Genomic DNA, 19,498 nt, shown 5'->3' with positions numbered 1-19,498 from the left:
GCCCTGTGCATATTACACTCCAAGGCGCATATCGCATAGCACACGCTAGTGCCTGTGCTATCTCGCGCTCTCCAATGAATCTGTCATTGCGCACAATGTATTGCATATTATATTTCATGCCCGGTTCATCTTATATCACACTTTTTGGTGCATAGTTTATACCATACACTATATCTAGTTTTCATTTTCAATCGTGCTCTCAGGACTATGTTCTATATAACACTGTGTTCACCTACCCTTTTCACGGGCATTACATTTTGCGATAGGGGGTGGAGGGTCAGGGGGTGTTTCTGCCAAGTGAGCCCGGAGTCACAGTCACAAACGTCCTCTTCTTCCTGAATAAAAGTGAGATTATGCTGCATACTTGTTCATATTTTAAGTAGTTCGCACAGACACAATGTTTTAAAAACAATAAAGTTCCTAATACCCGCCTTCTCTGAACAGTTAGCTTGCTGCCCCATCCCCTTCATCCCTATCCTCTGTTGTGTGAATCCATGGACTAGCCTCCTCCCTCCTGCCATGCATGGTCTGATGTGCTGCCACTGCCCTCAATTTAGTATGATGTACCAGTCCACTCCTCCTGCCCTCCATTGCCCAATTCTATGCCCCATCATTGACCTCCTGCTTAAACTCTGTGCTTAGCTTGCTGCCCCTATTCTCCTTCCCCCTGCCCTCCGATGTCTTTGTGCATGCCCCTGCTCCATCCTTTTTGCCCACCATGTCCCATGGACCTGCCACTCCTATCTACTCTGAGTGTTCTGTTGAGCTGCCACTCCCCTCCCACCTGCCTAGCATTGTCAGATGACTGTAACCTGTCCCTGCCACCTCCACCCTGCCTGTCCACATGCCATGCCCCTATCCTCTTCCTCCTGTCCTACATGGTCCATTGTACTGCCACACCCTTCTGCCCTCCCTGGTCTGTTGTGCTGCAACTGCTCCTCCTGCCTGCCCCGTGTGGTCTGTTGTGAGGTCCCTTCCCCTGAACTTTCTTGTCTGTGCACAGGTCCTGACCCTCCCTTCTATCCTCCATCGTCCTTTGTGCATGCCCCTCCACCCTCCTTCTTGCCCATCATAGCCATTGTGCTGCCACTAACCCTCCCACTTGCCATGCATGGTCTTCTGTGCTGCCATGGCCCCTCCCACCTTCCCTGTGTGGTCAGTTAGCTGCCCCTGACCCCCTCCCACCTTCCCTCCATGGTCTGTGTGTATGCCATCACAGTCTCACTGTTGCTCTTCATGGTGTGTCTTGCTTCTAGTGCCCATCCTGCCTGACCTCCATGGCTATCTTGCTGCTCCTGCCCTGCCCCCTTGCCCCCAGCCCTACTCCCTCCCTCCTGGCTTGTCTGTTCCATTGTAATGCCCCTGATCCGTCCCTCCTGCCCTTTATGGTCTGTTATGCTGCAGCTTTCTCTCCTGTCTGTCCATTATGGTCAGCTAGCTACCATTGCCTCTTGCCCCTCTGTTCTCTGTTGTCCATGTGCATGGTCCTGTCCCCTCCCTCTTGCTTTCTATGGATTGTTGTGCTGCACTCCCGTCCTGCATGCCCTGTGTGGTGTATTGTGCTGCTGCAAACCCTGATGCCTGCCCTGCAGGGTCAGTTTGGTGCACCTCTCCATGTCCCTCCTGTCCTCTGTTATCCAAGTCCATGTCCCTATCCCATTTCCTTCCATGATCCAATGTACCATACTTGCGAACATTTTGAACTTGGTAAGAGGGAGATTTTGAAAAAAAACTGGGGTATTGATTTTCCCCTTTGAGTTACATTGAAAAAGAGGATATTGTAGACAGGAGACAGATCAAATAAAGCCCATTTGAGCTTAAAAACATTGGACGTTTCCTGGCTGAATCGGGTCTGTTGGCATGTATGGTTGTACTACCATTGCCTCTTCCTTCTGCCCACAATGGTCTATTACATTGCCACAGCCTTGAAGGAGGGTAGATTTTGTATCACAGGGGGCCCCTGGCCCGTTCTGTCCACACCTGAAGTATGAGACCCTTGTCCTTGCCCTGCCAGCTGCATTTGTAGGCCGTATTAAATTGACCAGCGGGTCCTGTGTTGCTATATAATTATCCTGAGACATCCTTACCACTCAGCCAGCATAAAACCCCTGTGTAGGCCCTTCTGTTCAATATGTAGGCCTCTTTGTTAAATTGACCATAGCTCTGCAATTTTAGTGTATAGCAGTCTGAAGGCAGGTCTGCGAGGCCTTCTGATCCAAACTAGTAGCCCCCACCCTACCCGAGTGCTCCGTGCTCGGTATCAAAGTTCAACATCCCCCTGAAGCTGTCGACATACAGTAGGCTGCATCCTGGACTGGTACTTGCTTCCTGGGCAGGTTTCCCGCTTTTAAGGAAGTGGCAACCGCAGAGCGTCAAGTTAGGAGAACTGAGGAGATTTTATACATGAATATATTGAATTCCCGTACAATACCCATTATTTTCTGCTTGCTCTATGGAACTTACGATAAGCGATTGGCCTGAGAGACTGACCTTTTCACCCAGTCCATTGTCAGCATTAAGTGGGTAAATGACGAAATGTCTGGTAAAATCTGCAGACGAAGCTTTTGGGTAGCATACGTAGGTAGATGTAGCGTGCAAAGGAGCCCACAAAATGATATAAAAAGGGAGCACCCACAGATGTCGACGGACTACCTCGCCGTCTGTATGTAGGTTAACAGGCAGTGCAGGTTTTCCCCAAGAGCTGGGAGCTCTTGTCTTCCTTTGCTTAAAATGTCTTGCTCTGCTTTGCTTGAAGTATCTTATTCTATTTTACCTATATGAAATGTCATGTTATGTTTAACCATTGTTCTCTTTACTTTTGCATTTAAAAGATTTTGTATTGTAATTGCAGGAATGCTTGCTCTAAGAGTAAACGTGAGTGTTCCTAGGTAACATTTTCCTTGGTGTAACTTGTTTCTCATGATGCATTTATAGATGTGTTTTCTCTCTCTCTCTGTCAGTACATTAATTGAGATACAGAGAATATTATGACAGCTGTATGATTATCTGGATTCTGTATTTTGTACTTTATGTCTCTATTCTGCGGTTTCTTTGAAGTTGCATCTTCTCATTAAACTGCCATTGTATTCTGCCTCCAATTCCATGTCTCATATGTCTGTTTTCTTCATTTTTGGAGCAAGCGTTCCTAGGCACCCCGGCTCAAATTAAGGTGCCCCTTTTGTCCCTGACTCACTCTCCTGCTCAGTTCTGTGGTGGCTCCCGGGGATCTGGGGACCGCCCCTAACTTCCTTGACCCGTAATAGATCTTCCCTCCAACAGCCTCTCTTGCAAGTCCTGTATTGTTGGTTTGTTGCCCCTGCCCCCCTTTCCACTGCCCTCCATAGTCTGTTGTGCTTCCACGGCCCTTCCTGCCTGCTCAGTGTGGTTAAATTGTTGCCTTTGCACCCTCCTACCTGCCTTCAATTTTCAGAGTCCGTGCCCCTGGCCTCTGCCTCTCAACAGTATCCTAATGAACAACTAGATTGCTAACATTCTATATTTATTACAAAAGTGTGGAACGCCTGACATCATCTTGATGTAATCAAAACTGTAATACCTAGAGCATTTCCTTTAGAAATTACATATATGAGAGGGTCTTATTGGCATCAAAATTATGGTTAGTGCTCTAAAAGACTAAAATAAGGACATATTTTCTGAGTTTTCAAATAGCGACAAAGCACTTTTAAATTATTTGTTATCTTTATGTTTTTTTATCCAGTTGACCACTTGATTAAATGTTGCACTTAGGGGAGAGGATGTGGTGTTACTTCCAGAACTGCAGACTTTGCAACTGGGGAACCAGGTTGAAGTTTCTGCTTCAGCTCGACATTCTGTGATTCTGGTCAAATCACTTAGTCTCCCCATGTCTACAACCAAAATGAATTTGTTCTTGTGTGATGTAACCAATGCTCATGTAAAGCACTCCAATACCTGACAAGTCTGCACTATATAACACTGCAAAAACACAAAATAATAAGTGTTTTGCACACTTCTGTCATTGGGCTATATTTGGGCTACATCTGGGTGATTTTGGGCTACATTTGGGCTCTTTTGTCTCCGGTGGCCATCTTGGGAGATTTATTTGTTATGAAGTTTCCTAATTTCCTCATGTACTGCAGTCTCCTCAGTAGGAAATGCTTTCAGTTTTTTACTTTGATTCCATCATGAAGGTATCCAGATATGTCACACATTTGCCATAAATTCTGAATGTTAGCACTCTAGTTGCTCATTAGATCACTGTAGTAAAACTACTGCACCATGGAAGTCTGCTCCTGGTATTAAAAGTGCATGTTTCAGTCTGCATGTCAGAATGTTTTAATGAAATAGAAGAGGATTTGAGAAGTCACTCAAAATGTGCCCTCATTTTCTTTCTTCAGCATTAATCATAATTTCTATGGCAAAATGAACCTCCTCATTGTGTTCCTTTTTAAATTAAATGTTTTCAGTGTTACCAGTTTATTCCAATCAAGATGGCTTCAGGTGTGCCATACTTTTGTCATAATGAAGACAGTAAGCGCTCTAGTTGTTTTTAAGAACATTCTGGGACATTCTGTCATTGGGCTATACTTGGGCTACATCTGGGTGATATTTGGGCTACATTTGGGCTCTTTTGTCTCTGGTGGCCATCTTGGGAGACTTATTTGTTATGAAGTTTCCTAATTTCCTTATTTACTGCAGTCTCCTCAGTAGGAAATAACTTTCAGTTTTTTACTTTGATTCCATCAAGAAGGCATTCAGATGTGTCACACATTTGCCATAAATTCAGAATGTTAGCACTCTTTTTGCTCATTAGATCACTGTAGTAAAGCTACTGCTCACCAGGGAAAACTGCTGCTGGTATTGAAAGTGCATGTTTCAGTCTGCATGTCAGAATTTTTTAATGAAATAGAAGAGGATTTGAGAAGTCACTCAAAATGTGCCCTAATTTTTCTTTCTGCAGCACTAATCATACTTTTTATGGAAAAATGAACCCCCTCATTTTGTTCCTTTTTAAATTAAATGTTTTAAGAGTTACCACTTTAATCCAAGCAAGATGGCTTCAGGTGTGCCATACGTTTATCATAAGTAGGACTGTTAGCGCTCTAGTAGTTCTTTGGAACACTCTGGGAAGCTGCAGTAGAACACAAAGGAATCAACTGACAGTCTCTGCCCTTGTTGGATGTACATGTTTTACTGAGAATGTCAGACTTCATTCTCACATGACTGAGAAAGATAATGTGAATTTACAGAAAATAAGCTCTCAGTTTAGCCTATAGATCACCTTCCAAACCTCTGTGGTAAAAGCATGAGAAAATATTTTTCTCTCAATCATGATATCCCAGCAGAAGGCTTTTTCACATGGTGAAATCACCTTAGAACATACCACAATTCCTAAAATGAGTATGGTACCATCAACAAATGATTTATAATGTAACTAAAGTCTTAAAACCTTCTATTAACTGCAATGCTTTTTAATGAGGTGCTATCATGTATATTGGTCCCAAGATGGCTGCCAACACTTCTTGGATGAAGTGCTGACAGCCAATCAGATCTCAGGATGAGATGTGTGGTTAGGCTCCGCCCACATATATATATGCTTTTAAATGCTATTTTCTCAGGAAATACTGAACAGATTTACACCAGACCTGCAAAAGGCACTTCCTTGACCTTATGGCTACCTCTCTGCCAAATTTCAAGTAATTCTGTTCAGCCGTTCGGGCTGTAGCTGTGTCTAAAGGTCCTATGGAAAAATGCATGGGGAAAACGCGTTTTTTCTCGGCCCCTGCTTGACGAATCCCCCCGAGACTTTCAGGGTAGGAGCGGAGCGTAGCGCCCCACCTATTTTGAAAATTTCGCGAGGATTCGTCGACCGGCGCCAAAGTTATTCCAAATAGAATGTTGCGGATTTCCTATGGAAACAGGGTCCTAACTATAACTACCTACTGGCGACCGCCAGTAGGTAATATATATATATATATATATATATATATATAATAAAGAGATTCTCCGCCTGCACAGAAAAGATCCAGCACTCCGAGAGGTAATTTTCACTCGCTCTTCATTTATTTAAGTAATGGCTCCATCAACGCGTTTCGACAGCTGCCTGCTGTCTTGTTCACGATGTATAGATATATATATGTTGCACTTTCACATTATATGTTCTGTCACTTTGGTATTATTATTATTTTTTGTCCTCTAAATCCACGGTACAACAGCCATATATCCCATGCAGCAATTAATGGATATATAAAATCTTGAATTAACACGGTTTGTTTTGTTTTTGGTGTGCCTCTGATTAATTCATGATATTTAACTATCTTTGAAAAAATTTGCCAATGATTAGTTCTTGTTTAAAAGTTAAGCAATTGTTATAACCGACGGAATCGTTTGTAACAATTATCAATTTCACCCAGGTTCTAAGGGACACTGGGTTGCCCCTGACTGAGGACACTGTCTTCCGAAGTGGAAGAGGCCTGTCAAAGTTACACAGGCTGGTTGCAGAAGGCCTGTGATAGACTAGCTCCAAGTAAAGTCTTGCGTCCAACGAAAACGCACCCCTCAGCCCCCTGGTATTCGGAAGAGCTCAGGAACCAAAAGCGTATCTGTAAGCAGTTTGAAAGAAATTGGAGGAGTAATTACAACGAAACTGAGAAAAAAGCTTACAAAGGCAGCTTGCTGTCCTATAAACAGGCAATTGTGGCAGCTAAACAGAAATATTTTGCAGCACAGATCACAGAATCTAAAAATTCAGTCAAGAAACTATTTAAGACGGTCGCCACGCTGGCCTCGCCCAAGCCAGTGGTAGTCCAGCCCAGCAAAGTGCTCTGTGAGGAACTGGCTAAATTCTTCCTGTCCAAGGTGGAAGCTATCTTCACGGTATTTAGCAGTATAAGCACTGGCAACATAGACGCGATTATAGAGACTCCCACGTCAAATGGGGCTCATTGCCCGATGTTTGATACATTTTTCCAGTATTTCCTTGTGATATCCAAAAGCTCCTCTTGATAGTTAATTCGGGATCCCCTTTTGATCCCTGCCCAGCCAAGGTGGCTAAACTGGCCCCGGGTCCGATAGCGGATCCTTTAATGGCAATAATTAATTCAATGTTTGAATCTGGACATTTCCCCAGACAGTGGAAATTGGCCTCCATTTTGCCCCTCTTAAAAAAACCAAACCTTTCCGCTAATGACCCAAATAGTTTTCGTCCAATTTCCAGACTCCCCTTACCAGCGAAACTGGTGGAGAAAATTATGAATAGACAACTTAGTCACTTTCTGGATGAGACTTAAGTGCTTGACCCCACTCAATATGGCTTTAGGCCAGGACACAGCACGGAGTCTGCACTTCAAAGCCATGGAAGAGATCAGGGCAGCGGTGGATCAGGGAGGGAGGGAGCATTGATCTTGTTGGACTTGTCAGCGGCTTTCAATACGGTTCACCACACAATACTGCTGAGCCGCCTAAATGCGTTTGGTATTCGCAGGAAAGCGTGTGATCTTTTAAGATCCTTCCTGGCGGATAGAAAACAAATTGGGGCCCTGGGGGACTTCCAGTCTAAACCCTTTACATTACCTTGTGGGGTCCCTTAGGGATCCTCCCTCAGCCCAACCCTTTTTAACATTTACGTTAGTGCTTTGGCCCCAGTTATAGACACTTCCGGTTTTGGCCTCACGTCATATAAGGATGATACACAAATTGTGGTATCTCTGACACCAGAGGGAGAGGCTGGTACGGAAGGACGTTTTCGGGATTGCATGCTAGCAGTGGGCAGTTGGATGGCCAAGAATTGCCTTAAGCTGAATTCGGTCAGTCAGTCAGTCAGTCAAAAGTCTTTATTCGGTTTAAGTGCAAACCATAAAAGCATACTACATAACATAATATATAAAAAGAGTTGAAGGTACATAATTCATTTTGAACAATCAATAGCTTCTAAATACCTATAAAAAACATCCAATAGGGCAGTTAAAAACAATTCCATTTTAAAAACGATAAAAAGAGGGTATACATAATATGATTATACAATCATTTCCTCAAAAATCTCATAACAGCAGATAAAAAATTTGCAATGTTAAAAGTTTCCCAAACGTCAGTTAGCATTTGAAGGTAGAGAAGGGCAGGTCTCACCTGCACAAAGCCTTTGTTTTTTAAAATAGGGAGTATAAAACGTTTCCTGATATCAATGAAGTGTTCACAGAAAAAAAGGAAGTGTGTGATATCTTGTTGTGAAAAATTATCACAGGTGCAAGGGCCAAGATCCTCTACCCTTTTCCATCCTTTCTGTTCTCCAATAAGTAGATGCAATTGGTTAAGTCTAAATCTAGTCAATAGAAAACGGTGATTATTATTTGTGACGTATCCTAGATATGGTTCCATGGATGGTGTTGTTTTACATAGCTGGTGAGCCCTTACAGTTACCTTTGACAGCTCACTCTCTTCCCTATCCATGGTGGCTATACGCAAAAACATTTCCTTACACCATTTTATATCTTCTTTCACTAGAGCTTCTGGTGATTGATATATTTCTGGGCGGCCCAACTTTGTTGCCAGTCTATGGATGTATTTAAGCCAGGGTATACATAGCCCATGGTAAAGTGACATACAATCTTTCATGATGATACGGTTAAGCAGTAGGTCAGGATTTAACCAGATGCTTATCCATTTCAGTAACGGTGCCACAGCAATAGAATCTTCCACAAAGCCAATTCCAAGCTCCTGATGGGTATTGTAATTGGCAGTTGTTTTCGGGACTGATAGGAGGTTTTTTAAAAACCTATCTTCAACAATCTGTATGTTTTTTACATTCTTTATGCCCCATAACTCGGCGCCATACATAGCTAGAGAGAAACACTTGGCTCTATATATTTGAATAAGGGCCTTCATTGGCCTGGCTCCTAGCTTTCTGGCAAAACCCAATACAACCAGAGTCGCTCTGGTTAATACGATTTTTTTCGCTGTAATTTGGGTTCCCCAGGATCCTTGGTCGTCAAAAAGTACACCCAGGTAAGGGAATGACGACACCCTAGATAGTGTATGCCCCTCACATTTAAAGGTTTTAGTCTTTAAAGATTTTTGTCCAATGGCCATTACATGCGATTTTGAGAAGTTGACGCTTAGGTCCAGTGCCTTCATAAAACCCGCAAAAGAGTCTAGCAGTAATTGAAGACCCACTGCCGTTCTTGCGAGTAAGGCGGCGTCTACCGCGTATAAAAGTGCGGGAATCAGGCATTTCCCTGCACGCGGAATATCTTTACATGAAGCAATTAGGGCATTGTCTAGATTATTTATGTATAGAGTAAAGAGCAGGGGTGCCAAAATGCACCCCTGTCTAACTCCATTAGATATAGGTATATCTTCCGTACAATTGCCCTGTTGATCGTACCTGACCGTAGCCGATAAGTCTGAATTCGGTCAAAACGGAGGTGGTATTGTTTGGCAATAGTACGAATATTTGGACTCCCTCCTGGTGGCCCGACTCAATGGGCACTCTCCCTGTCCCAACTAGAAAGGTAAAAATCCTGGCCATAATGCTTGACGATAGACAGACTTTAGGGCCTCAAGTGAATGCGGTAGTATCCATAACTATCTATATCATCAAAATGTTGAGGAAAGTGCTGCCCTCGCTGCCCAGGGAATGCAGACAAACGGTGGTCAGGGCTCTTGTGATGGCCAGACTGGACTAGTGCAATGGACTTTACCTCAATGCACAACAAAGAGCGTTAAATAAATTGCAGATACTGCAGAATGCGGCAGTTACCCTGCTTACAGGCTCCTCAAGATTTTCCTCAGTCTCTAAGGAGAGGAAAGCTCTACATTGGCTTCCAGTTAAAAGCCGAATAAGATTCAAGGCTCTTTGTCTAGCATTTAAGGCTTTACACGGCATGGGCCCAGATTTTCTAAAGCTTAGACTACGATGGTATGTCCCAGGAAGATCCCTGCGGTCCAAAGAAGCCATGTTGGCTCGGGTGCCACTTATAAAGAAAGCCCGATGGGGGGGCAAAAGTTTTATCTACGACGCAGCAAAAGCATGGAACAAATTGCCTCTCTATCTCAGGACCATGACGGATCTTTTGTCATTTCGTAAAGAACTAAAGACCTGGCTCTTCTCCAAAGAGTAAGCGTCCTTTCCACCCTTCAGCAGCCAGTCGTCTCAGAGGAATTAGTTAGCGCCAGGACACCCCCGGGTATTTGTTGCACTCTACAAATGTCATTAACAAAACAAACATAACATTATACTTACTGTATGCATGCCCTGCAGTAAGACAAAAATATAGACACCATGTACCTAGAGTCACTTAAATATCTCTATCCCAGTATCTCTAGTATGTGCTCTATAATCAGGAATGCACTTACATGCAATACACTCATTCATTCACGAAATGCATGAATAATATCCAAATCCTTAATACTTCAAGTTAAGGATATACTGATGAACAAAACAAAAAAAAAGGAATCTCAAAAAAGGAAGAAGAAATAACAAACTGAGCAAAGCAGTTAAGTCAAAAGCTTAACAGACGATAAAGTCTTGGAAGTCTTTTCAAGTAACCAATAAAGGAAAACAAAACAGAATTCAAAAAAGCAGACACCACTAGGTACTTAGCTGTCCATTGAATGACGTTGTAGCTGTGCTTCGTCTCGCCCTGATTTAGATACAGCACGGAAAACGAAAGAAACTCCTGAGCGCTGCTTCTGGGTAACCACGGAGATAGCACCCTGTTCAAGAGACACTATCCCCGAATTCAGACTCGAATACCTATCTCGGAGACAGGGATGCAGAAGATGGGGGTGCGGCCAGTGTACTCCACTCCGACGGTAGGAGCCGCCCAACCTTGAACGCCGTCTGCACACCCTTTCGTGGCTGAAGGCCATGTAGCGGAAGAAGCAGTAATGCTCCTACTGGCACACCGTTCTGCGGCTAGATATGCAGTAGCGATAGGAGAAGGAATGCTCGCTCTCTTGTGAGCGTAACGAAAGCCGGCAAGGGAAAACCAAAGAAGGAAACAGAAAATTTACAGAGAATCCAACCCTGACTTGGATTGGCAAGCACTGGACAATCCAAGGGCGGGGCTATATAAGGACTGGTTGTCGATTGGACAACAATGTTAAAGGCTGCTACTGGGGTTTTCTGGGAATAGAAATCCCTTCCCAAAATTGAATGGTTTCATTCATGCCACACTCGGTTCCCAGTCATGAGGTGGTATACTGTCGGTATGTATACGCTTTTCTTTTGTGTGCCTACTCTGTTCTGTTCCCCCTCCCAATGTATTTGTACAGTTATGACACATGTATAGGGGTAGGCACTTGAAGATCCTATGTAGCATGCGAGAGTGAGGAAGCAGGCTGAGAAGACATGTTGAGCTCTGATTTCATGGTGAACTGGTTGTCAATCATGATTCGAAAGTTTCTGGCATGGTCGGGGAGTGGGTGAGGGTCCTAGATCTGATGGCCACCAGGAGTGGTTCCATGTATTGCTGCTGTTGCTGAAGATCAGAACTTCTGTCTTGTCTGTGTTCAGCTGCAGGCAGTTGTTCTTCATCCTCTCGGCAATGCTTGTCATGCATCTGTAGAAGTTGGTTCTGGTGGTGGTGGGGTCTTTGCTGAATGAGAGAATGAGTTGGGTGTCTGTGTAGGAAATTATGTTGAGACCCTGGGATCTGACGATGTTGGCCAGCTGGGTCATATATGCGTTGAAGAGCTTGGGGCTCAGGGATGACCCCTGGGAGACACCGCAGGTGATCTCCTTGGACTCGGAGATGAAAGGTGGGAAGTGGATCCTCTGGTTTTTTTCAGTGAGGAAAGAAGTGATCCATCTGAGCATGCCCCCTTAGATGCTGATGTGGTGGAGTCGTTTGATCAGCAAGAGGTGGGAAACAGTGTCGAAGGCTGCCGAGAGGTCGAGGAGGGTTCGCATGTCATAGGTGGCTGCAATCAGGGTGGTTTTGGTGCTGTTATTGCTGCAGAAGCCGGATTGGGAGATGCTAAGTAGCTGGTTCTGATCCAGGTGTGTCATGAGTTGCTTGTTGATGATCTTTTCCAGTATATTCACTAGGAATGGAAGCAGGGAGATTGGCTGGTAGTTTTGGAGTTTGCTGGGGTCCGGGGGAGGGGTTTTGAGTAGTTGTATAAATTCAGCATGTTTCCAGGCTTCAGGAAATGTTGCGGTGGTTATAGAGGTGTTGAGCAGGGTGGTGAGTTCCTGGCCAATCCTTTAGTTTCTCAGGTTGAAGATGAGGTGCGGGCATGGGTCTGGTGGAGCTACAGAATGAATGGATTTTATGGTGGAGAGGACGTTCCAGGTGATCAGTCTGTGGATCGTGACGGCTGTGGTGGTTGCGTATCCGTCAAGGAGGTCCGTAGTCATGGGTTGGGGTTTGAATTTTTTGTATATGGTTGCGATCTTATCATGGAAGAAGTTGGCAAGGTTGTCGCACAGCTCCTGGGAGGGTGTGATGTTTTCGCTGGCAGCCTGGTTGGAGATTTCCTTAACGATGTTGAAAAGTTCCTTGGTGTTATTGGCGCTGGTTTCGTTGCGTGCGGCTATGGCTGTCTTCTTTGTTACCCTCAGGAGGCAGTGGTAGTAGCTGAGGAGGTCTTGAAGGCTGCCCTGTCAGAGGTGTCCTTGCTGGTGCGCTATATGCTCTCCAGCTGTTTGCAGTCTTGTTTCGCTGTTCTGAGTTCTTGGGTGTACCAGCTAGCCTTTTGGAGGATTTTCTCTGGAAGTTGTGCCAGATGGGGACGATGCTGTCGGCACAATTGGTGATCCAGGCGTTGAAGTTCTTCACTCCCTGTTCGTGGCTGGTGCTGGTAGCGGGGTTGGAGGTGTTGAGGGTGTCTGTCCAGCTGGTCTCTGAGATTTTGTTCCAGCTCCAGTGAGGGACAGTGGTCATCTTGGGGGTGGAGGTGCAGGGGCTGGAGATACTGAAGTGGACAATGGAGTGATCGGTCCGTGTGAGTTCTGTGACGTGGCTGTATTTGACGTGGTTGCTGGAGGTGACAATGGGGTCCAGCATGTGTCCTGGGGTTTGTGCAGGGTCGTGGACAATCTGGGTTAATTCGAGGCTGCTCATACTGTCAAGGAGGTTTGGCGTGATGTTGTAGTTGGGGTCGTCGAAGTGGATATTTATTTAGCTGAGAAAGATGTAGTCTTTGGAGTCTAAGGCTAGGGGCGCAATTACGTCTGCCATGGTGTTTCAGAAGGTGGATTGAGGGTAAACAAGGGTGCCTGAGATGGTTGTCTTGTCATCCGTGTGGAGTTTGAAGTTGAGATGTACCATGGGTGTTGTCGGTGGTGCACTGGTCTTGTAGATGATGTCTGTTGCTCCTCCCGGATTGTTGGTGCGGTCTTGGTGATTGATTTTACTTCCGTTGGGGATCGCTGTGGCAATGTCAGGGGCAGATGTGGGGTTGAGCCAGGTCTCGGTGAAGGAGACTATGGCAGGTGAGAGGGTGGCGATGAGGTCCCATAAGTCAGTGGAATGCTTGCATAGTGAGCGTGTGTTGAGAAGGGAGCATGCTTGTTGGTGTTTTTATTTAGGTTGTGTCTGTGGTGTGTTCGGGGTGGGGCCGGTCAGTGGGCTGATGGCTGTGCTGTGGCAGGTGAAGTGGCAGTGAGTGCAGGTGAAAGGTCCTGGCGTTGGTCAGCACAGTGGCAGTGTTTGTTGAGGCGTCCAGGGTCAAGGGTGTGGGGCTCAGCGATGGATTATTTTTGAGGGGCTGGTTGGCTAGCGGTCATTGCGCTGAGCATGGTCCAGGCGCGGACAGGTGCAGATGGGCTTGCCTTAGGCATCCCCGCATCACGGTCATGCTTTGGCCTGCATTAAGTAGATCCTGGGGTGGGTTGGCGTTTTGTTGGCGGGAAGAACGGTGAGTGGGAAAACCCAGGCCGGTGCGGTGTCACTGGATCAGTCTGGAATGAGCAGGAACTGGAGGCCACAGGCAAGTGGCAGCTAGGTGTCCAGGTGCCTACAAGCATTGGCAAAGCCTCGGGATCTGGCCATGGCAAGCTGGTGCAATGGTTACATTTGTTTGCATTTATACCAAGCATGTGTCTCACACAACGGCAGCCATTATTGATTGGCTTTTAGTTTTGTAAAAAAACATTTAAAGATGGAGGCCTATGCATGCAAATAGGTGTACATTCCCAGTCCACCATCTTTGAATCGTATGTGTTGTAAACTGTCACTAAAAATATTCACTAACACAAAAAGCATTGGCAATGCCAAAAAGTGAACAGCCGAAACTAGGCCCATCGTCCTTACTTGTTTCCATTTCCAGCATTGCTTATCTCATTTATCTCACTAAAAGTAAATCTATTCCGAGTATGGGTTTCCAAGTCCAGTCGTGCAACAGCTATTGGCTAAGACGCTGGTATTGGCTGAAATGTCCCACCCTCACAAAGAGGCCATATAGCAGCTATATGGCCCTGTCTGGGCCAGAAGTATAGGATGGAAAATTGTAGTAGCAGCCTTTGAGTATGCCGGATTATTGAAAAAAATCATAAAGTGTGATTTTTTTCAGTATACAGGGAGCACTTGAATGGGCAAAATTCTATTTTGCCAGGAGCACTGAAACTCCATGCACTGTACCAGGGCCCAGGTCCTGCTTGAGCAGACACTCCAGCAATCCCATCATGGTCTGTAATATTTTTTCTAGGGCAGTTCCCTGACTGCACAGGCCATCAGTCTTGCAGCAGGCAATACATCAAAAGGAATTCTCTCTTTTTATTTATTTCAGTTCTCACAAGGCAATTTCCTTTGTTCTCATTTGCCAGCTGGTGGAGAACAGTGTTCCTTTCATGAACAGACCAAAAACAGGCTGCAGGTCTGTTCTAATGCTTCCCCTCGAGCAGCTCCCTTGGCATGGCTATTTGCTGTCACACGCTCAGAGCGTGACTTAAAATTCAGTGGAAACTCCCAAATACAAATATAGTGTACTTCTTTCTTTTCACCAGTGTCAGGAGTAGTGCTGTGGGATTTTTTTCCCATTTGGGACATTTAAAAAAAATCTCAATTTGCAACATTCAAAAAAGTTGCATAGTTGCCCAGTTTACCTTTGCAAAGTTTTTTTGCACATTTTAAAATACCTTTAGCTGATACGAGAGAACGTTTTCAGGTTGGACAATGTATGCAGACTTTTCCCGCATGTTCGCCTTTGCAGAGTTTTCTTTGCACATTGTCTTTGCACAGAGAAAGAACAATATGGCCCTCGATCTGACTCCTGCCGTCCACAATCTGGGGCGCGAGATTCTACCCAAATCTGGATTAATATTTGGGTAAAATTACTGCACCAAAATGTTTTTTTGCAGCACAAATTTTGCCAAGTAAATTGTGGAGAAATGTGTGCCTGGAAATTACCATGTTCTCCATCTGCTCCAAATCCTTAATCCTACCTCTACTGATGTTCCGGAAACTTGCCACGAGAAGACAAACAGTTTTAAATGTGGGTGATTCAGTTGTGCGAGCTCGAACTGGGAATGCCCTCCAGAAGCCATTCCGGAAGCAGAAGTGCTTTACGGAAGCTGGAACACGGCCTGCCAGGAAGTACCAAGATGTGCTGCGAAGATGGGGGCGATGGAACAAACCATGATGGATGGTGGCAGGAAGTGATGATCCTTACTCGTGTTTAATGGAAGTAAATAGTCTTTACGCAGGAAAAATAAGAAGGAACGAACGGGAAACCTGGGCGTTATCTCTTGGCGGGAAATATTCCTTTTGGAATATGTGAGGCAACCAAGCAAAGCATCCTTTGAGATTCTGCACATTATGCTGGATTGTAATTGCACTTATATAGCGCTTCATACCCAGGATATGTGCCTGTGCTATGCTTAGTACCTCACACTGAGACATGGGCCAGGGGAGGTGAAGCCGGTCCCGATAGTGGCCCGTGCCAAACGCCTCCCGGAGACGGGACCCACACGCAATCCCGCGAAAAGGAGGCGACCAGATTGGTCACCACCAAGCTAGTCGCCAGCCGCCCAATCTGGGTGAGAGGGGACAAGTGGCTGGGGGGTTCAAAATGGGCATAGGTGCACCGTTGGGGTCACTGAACCCCCCAATCAAGACTGAATCCCACCCACCCACTCCATTTATAGAGGTAAATGAGCTGCTCAAACGGTGTCTTTGGGATGCCTCACGGCAGGGACACAGAGTGAATGACAGCACAAAGCCACAGACAGAGTAGATGAGATGCTCGTACAGGTTCCTTGGGATGCCACGCGGCAGGGGCACTGAGGAGCAGGCGCGTGGCCAGCAAGGGTCCAGGGCAAGCAGAACGGCACTTGCAGCCTGGGCTGGTCCTAACAGGCGCCCACAAACTCAGTAGCAAGGGAAGCCTGGAACCGCACAACACGGAGACCTTGCTTAAAGGGGCACCTTGAGCTAAGATAGTGGTGTCATAAAAGGACTAACGCCAAACTTGGAGAACAAGGCATGGTGTAAAATGACATGGATGTTTATGAATGACCAACCAAAAGTTGCGAGATTTATAAACCATGTTTAATAAACTGCAGCCTTTCTATGCACCATACCATGTCATCACTGCAATGATTGATGGGGAAAGGGACGCAGTTGGGCAGGGCGCTAAGAAACTGGGTAACTCGCCCCTGGTAGGGGTATTAGTCTAGGTCTGGCTGGCCAGACGTCCACAATGTGACTGTTCTACCAGGCAAATTGGTAGCTTTTTTTTATAACTGTAAACCTGGTTTTGTGGGTAATGCAAGCACTGACCTCAGATACCATTAAAAGAAAGCCACTTGACACTCAGGTGAGTCCAGCTTTTTTCATGGTAGAAAGTCACGATACAGCATTCAAAAAGTACAAGATTCCTCTCGGGAAATAGACACACAATCAGTAATCAGACGGCATTCCCACGCCCAGGATTCAGAAGGGAGGATGGTTTCTAGGAAACAATTTTGTAAACATTAATTATGGCTATTAAACAGTTCTGGCATGGGAATTCCAGCCTCTAGCAAAAAAAGGTGGTTGTTTCACAATATTTCAACTGTAGTCAAATTTGCTGTGCTACCTATAAGTTCAGTTGATATACATCTAGTAATGGCAAGTTATGAAACAAGCACTTTTGGAAAACCACAATCAAGCAGGGGCGTGAAGACAGATGGCTCACTGATTAATTAGCTCTTTACAACTAAGTGAGCAACCATGTAAGAACAAGCTTTAGAATGTGACATTATCCAGATTTAGGACAATAGGCAAGACGCAGGAACTGATAAATTATCTGTGGTTAGAGACCATATCCTAATGAATGCTGACCAACAACACAGGCAGAAACATGTTCAAAGTTTATATCAAGGATTTTTAGTATACAAAACATTTGTGTATCCTCGTTTAATTGATAAAACTAGGAAACACAAGAACATTAATTTGCCTCCAAGGACGCATTTTTAGTCTATTAGTGTCCCAGTTTATCTGACCCACTGGCAGATAAATAAAAAAAATACACCCCTCAAAAGAGCTCTGGTGGGAGCCCATCGCAGTCACTAAATATGGTATCTGGGATGAGGTGGGTCCAGAGGATGAAGTATGCCACCTTGGTGTGTGAGGGTCTTCACCCCTCCTAGGGAAAATCCATGGGTTCAAAGAACACCATAAACTAACACATCTTTTAAACTGCAATAGTGTGGCAAACCAGTATCAGGGATCAGATACTTTTTGTGTGTTCGCTTGAGTTAGGGAGTGTGTATCTGTTTGCCCTGTCCTTCCGCTCCCTCATGTTTGTTTGATATCCCAGAGATGCCAGATTTTTGCTGGTGTGTGTCAATTAGGGAACCAGGGCTTGCTACCCATGGATTGGCCTTTTTTATCTCTTTTTTTTGTTTTTTTTGTTTTATATAGTGCAAACTTGACCCGAAGGTATCAGAGCACTTTACATGAGCACCAGTTGTGTTACAGAATGACACATTCATGTTTTTGTTAGGCACAGGGAGATTAAGTGATTTGCCTATAACCACAGGATGTTGAGCATCCCTGTCAGGACTCGAACCCAGTTCCCCAGCTTCAAGGTCGACCTCTTTAGCCATTGTTGTGTCAAAATAATTATTCCAAGGGCCACACTTACCATTGGCCCGCAATGTCCATTAAATAAGGAGCAGTTGGCAACGTGGAAGGTTCAAACGTTTATTAATCACCATAGATCTCTATATAGAGGAGCCTCGTCGATCCTCACCCATCAGGTGCGCCGAGGAAGACTGCTGGCTCCTTGACAGTAACACACTTTTATACATTATCAGCACAGCATACAAAACCTTATATGTGGAAAAGTACCAGTTAGTCCTGGCGCCCCTAATGAGCTCATGCCTATTTCTAGTTTCGGTTACACATACAAAGGGTTACTATCTTTACAGAGAAGGTCGGAAGGGTGACTCCCTTCTCGTCCCAGGTCTGGAGGAATTCGCTTGATACTCCCTTTTAGCAGATGTGACCTTGCTTCTCAGCAACTCTGTCTGTCTCCTAATAATTACCGTGAAAAGGGAAGGCAGATGGTGTGTAAGAGGGCCACGTGACTCTTAAACGAAAGAGCCGCAATCCAAGATGGAGGCAGTTTGGTTCTCGGCCCTTTTGTCAGGCTAAACGTAAAGGGGATTTCGATCCTTCGAATGTACCATGGCTAAGCATACCGTCATTAGATATACTGCGCTATCATACCATAATAACTTGAATACCTCAGAACGGCCCTTTAGCGCAGCATAGCTAATAACGAAGTCAGTCTTCGAAAATACCCTCATCAATCTGCATTAAATCATGCGTCTCTTTCTGGGTCCGTTGAGCATCGATTCTGGTTTGGTTGGACGTGGGCTTAGGAATGGATCGGCGAACCTGAGTAGCACAATATGCACAACAGGCCGGCCCGCATTGCAGGCAAATGCAACAGGTAAAAAGGAATCCTACCGCCCCCAGGAGAATCATAAATAACTTCCATCCCCAGGCGGTCACCAAACCCCAGAACCACCCGGACAATGACCAAGTACCAGTGTCGGTGTGAATTTCAGAGGCTAGTCGATGCAGTTTCTGGATAGCTAGATGAACGGAAGGGGCGGAGTCAGGTATATATACACAACAGGAACTGCCGATGACCCTACAAGCTCCACCTCGATCAGCTAGGATAACGTCTAAAACAAGACGATTTTGAAGGGTCACGAGCCGGGTCGCCTGGAGCTCCACTGTGATATTAGTCAATATCCCTGCCGTAGTGTTAATCACCCCCTCCACCACTCTGGATAACCTCCTAACCTCCTTACTATTTAGGATGGGTCCCCATATGGGCAACGCTCCTTTTATAATATCAACAAAATGTTGCGCTGGAGTGTCGGTTTGGTCAGTGGCATCATTACTGGCACCTACAGCTGTTAGGCTTCGTCGATTTAAAGTATGAGACTTATGAGAGTCAGAAGGAGCTATGTACACCGGGGGGTAAAGGAAAGACAAGTAACACCTACCCATCCACCCTCTGGGCAACCAGGTATAGGCGTTTTCACCACATACTAAATAAACATTGGGAGGGGTGAGTG

General features: G+C 45.2%; 1 protein-coding gene across 1 annotated transcript in view; it reads right to left on the bottom strand.

The window, feature by feature from the left end:
• KCNE3 (potassium voltage-gated channel subfamily E regulatory subunit 3) overlaps positions 1–15,437 on the bottom strand; it is a 105,750-nt gene extending 90,313 nt beyond the window's left edge. The window contains exon 1 of the mRNA XM_085620578.1: positions 15,365–15,437. The gene's annotated coding sequence lies outside the window, so the exon portion shown is untranslated. The remainder of the gene's footprint in view (positions 1–15,364) is intronic.
• Positions 15,438–19,498: the final 4,061 nt, after the last annotated feature.

The sequence above is a fragment of the Triturus cristatus genome, chromosome 8 (genome assembly GCF_964204655.1).
Source record: "Triturus cristatus chromosome 8, aTriCri1.1, whole genome shotgun sequence".
NCBI classification, from domain to species: domain Eukaryota; kingdom Metazoa; phylum Chordata; class Amphibia; order Caudata; family Salamandridae; genus Triturus; species Triturus cristatus.
Note: the sequence above shows the minus strand (reverse complement) of the source record. Positions and strands in the feature narration are given on the sequence as shown.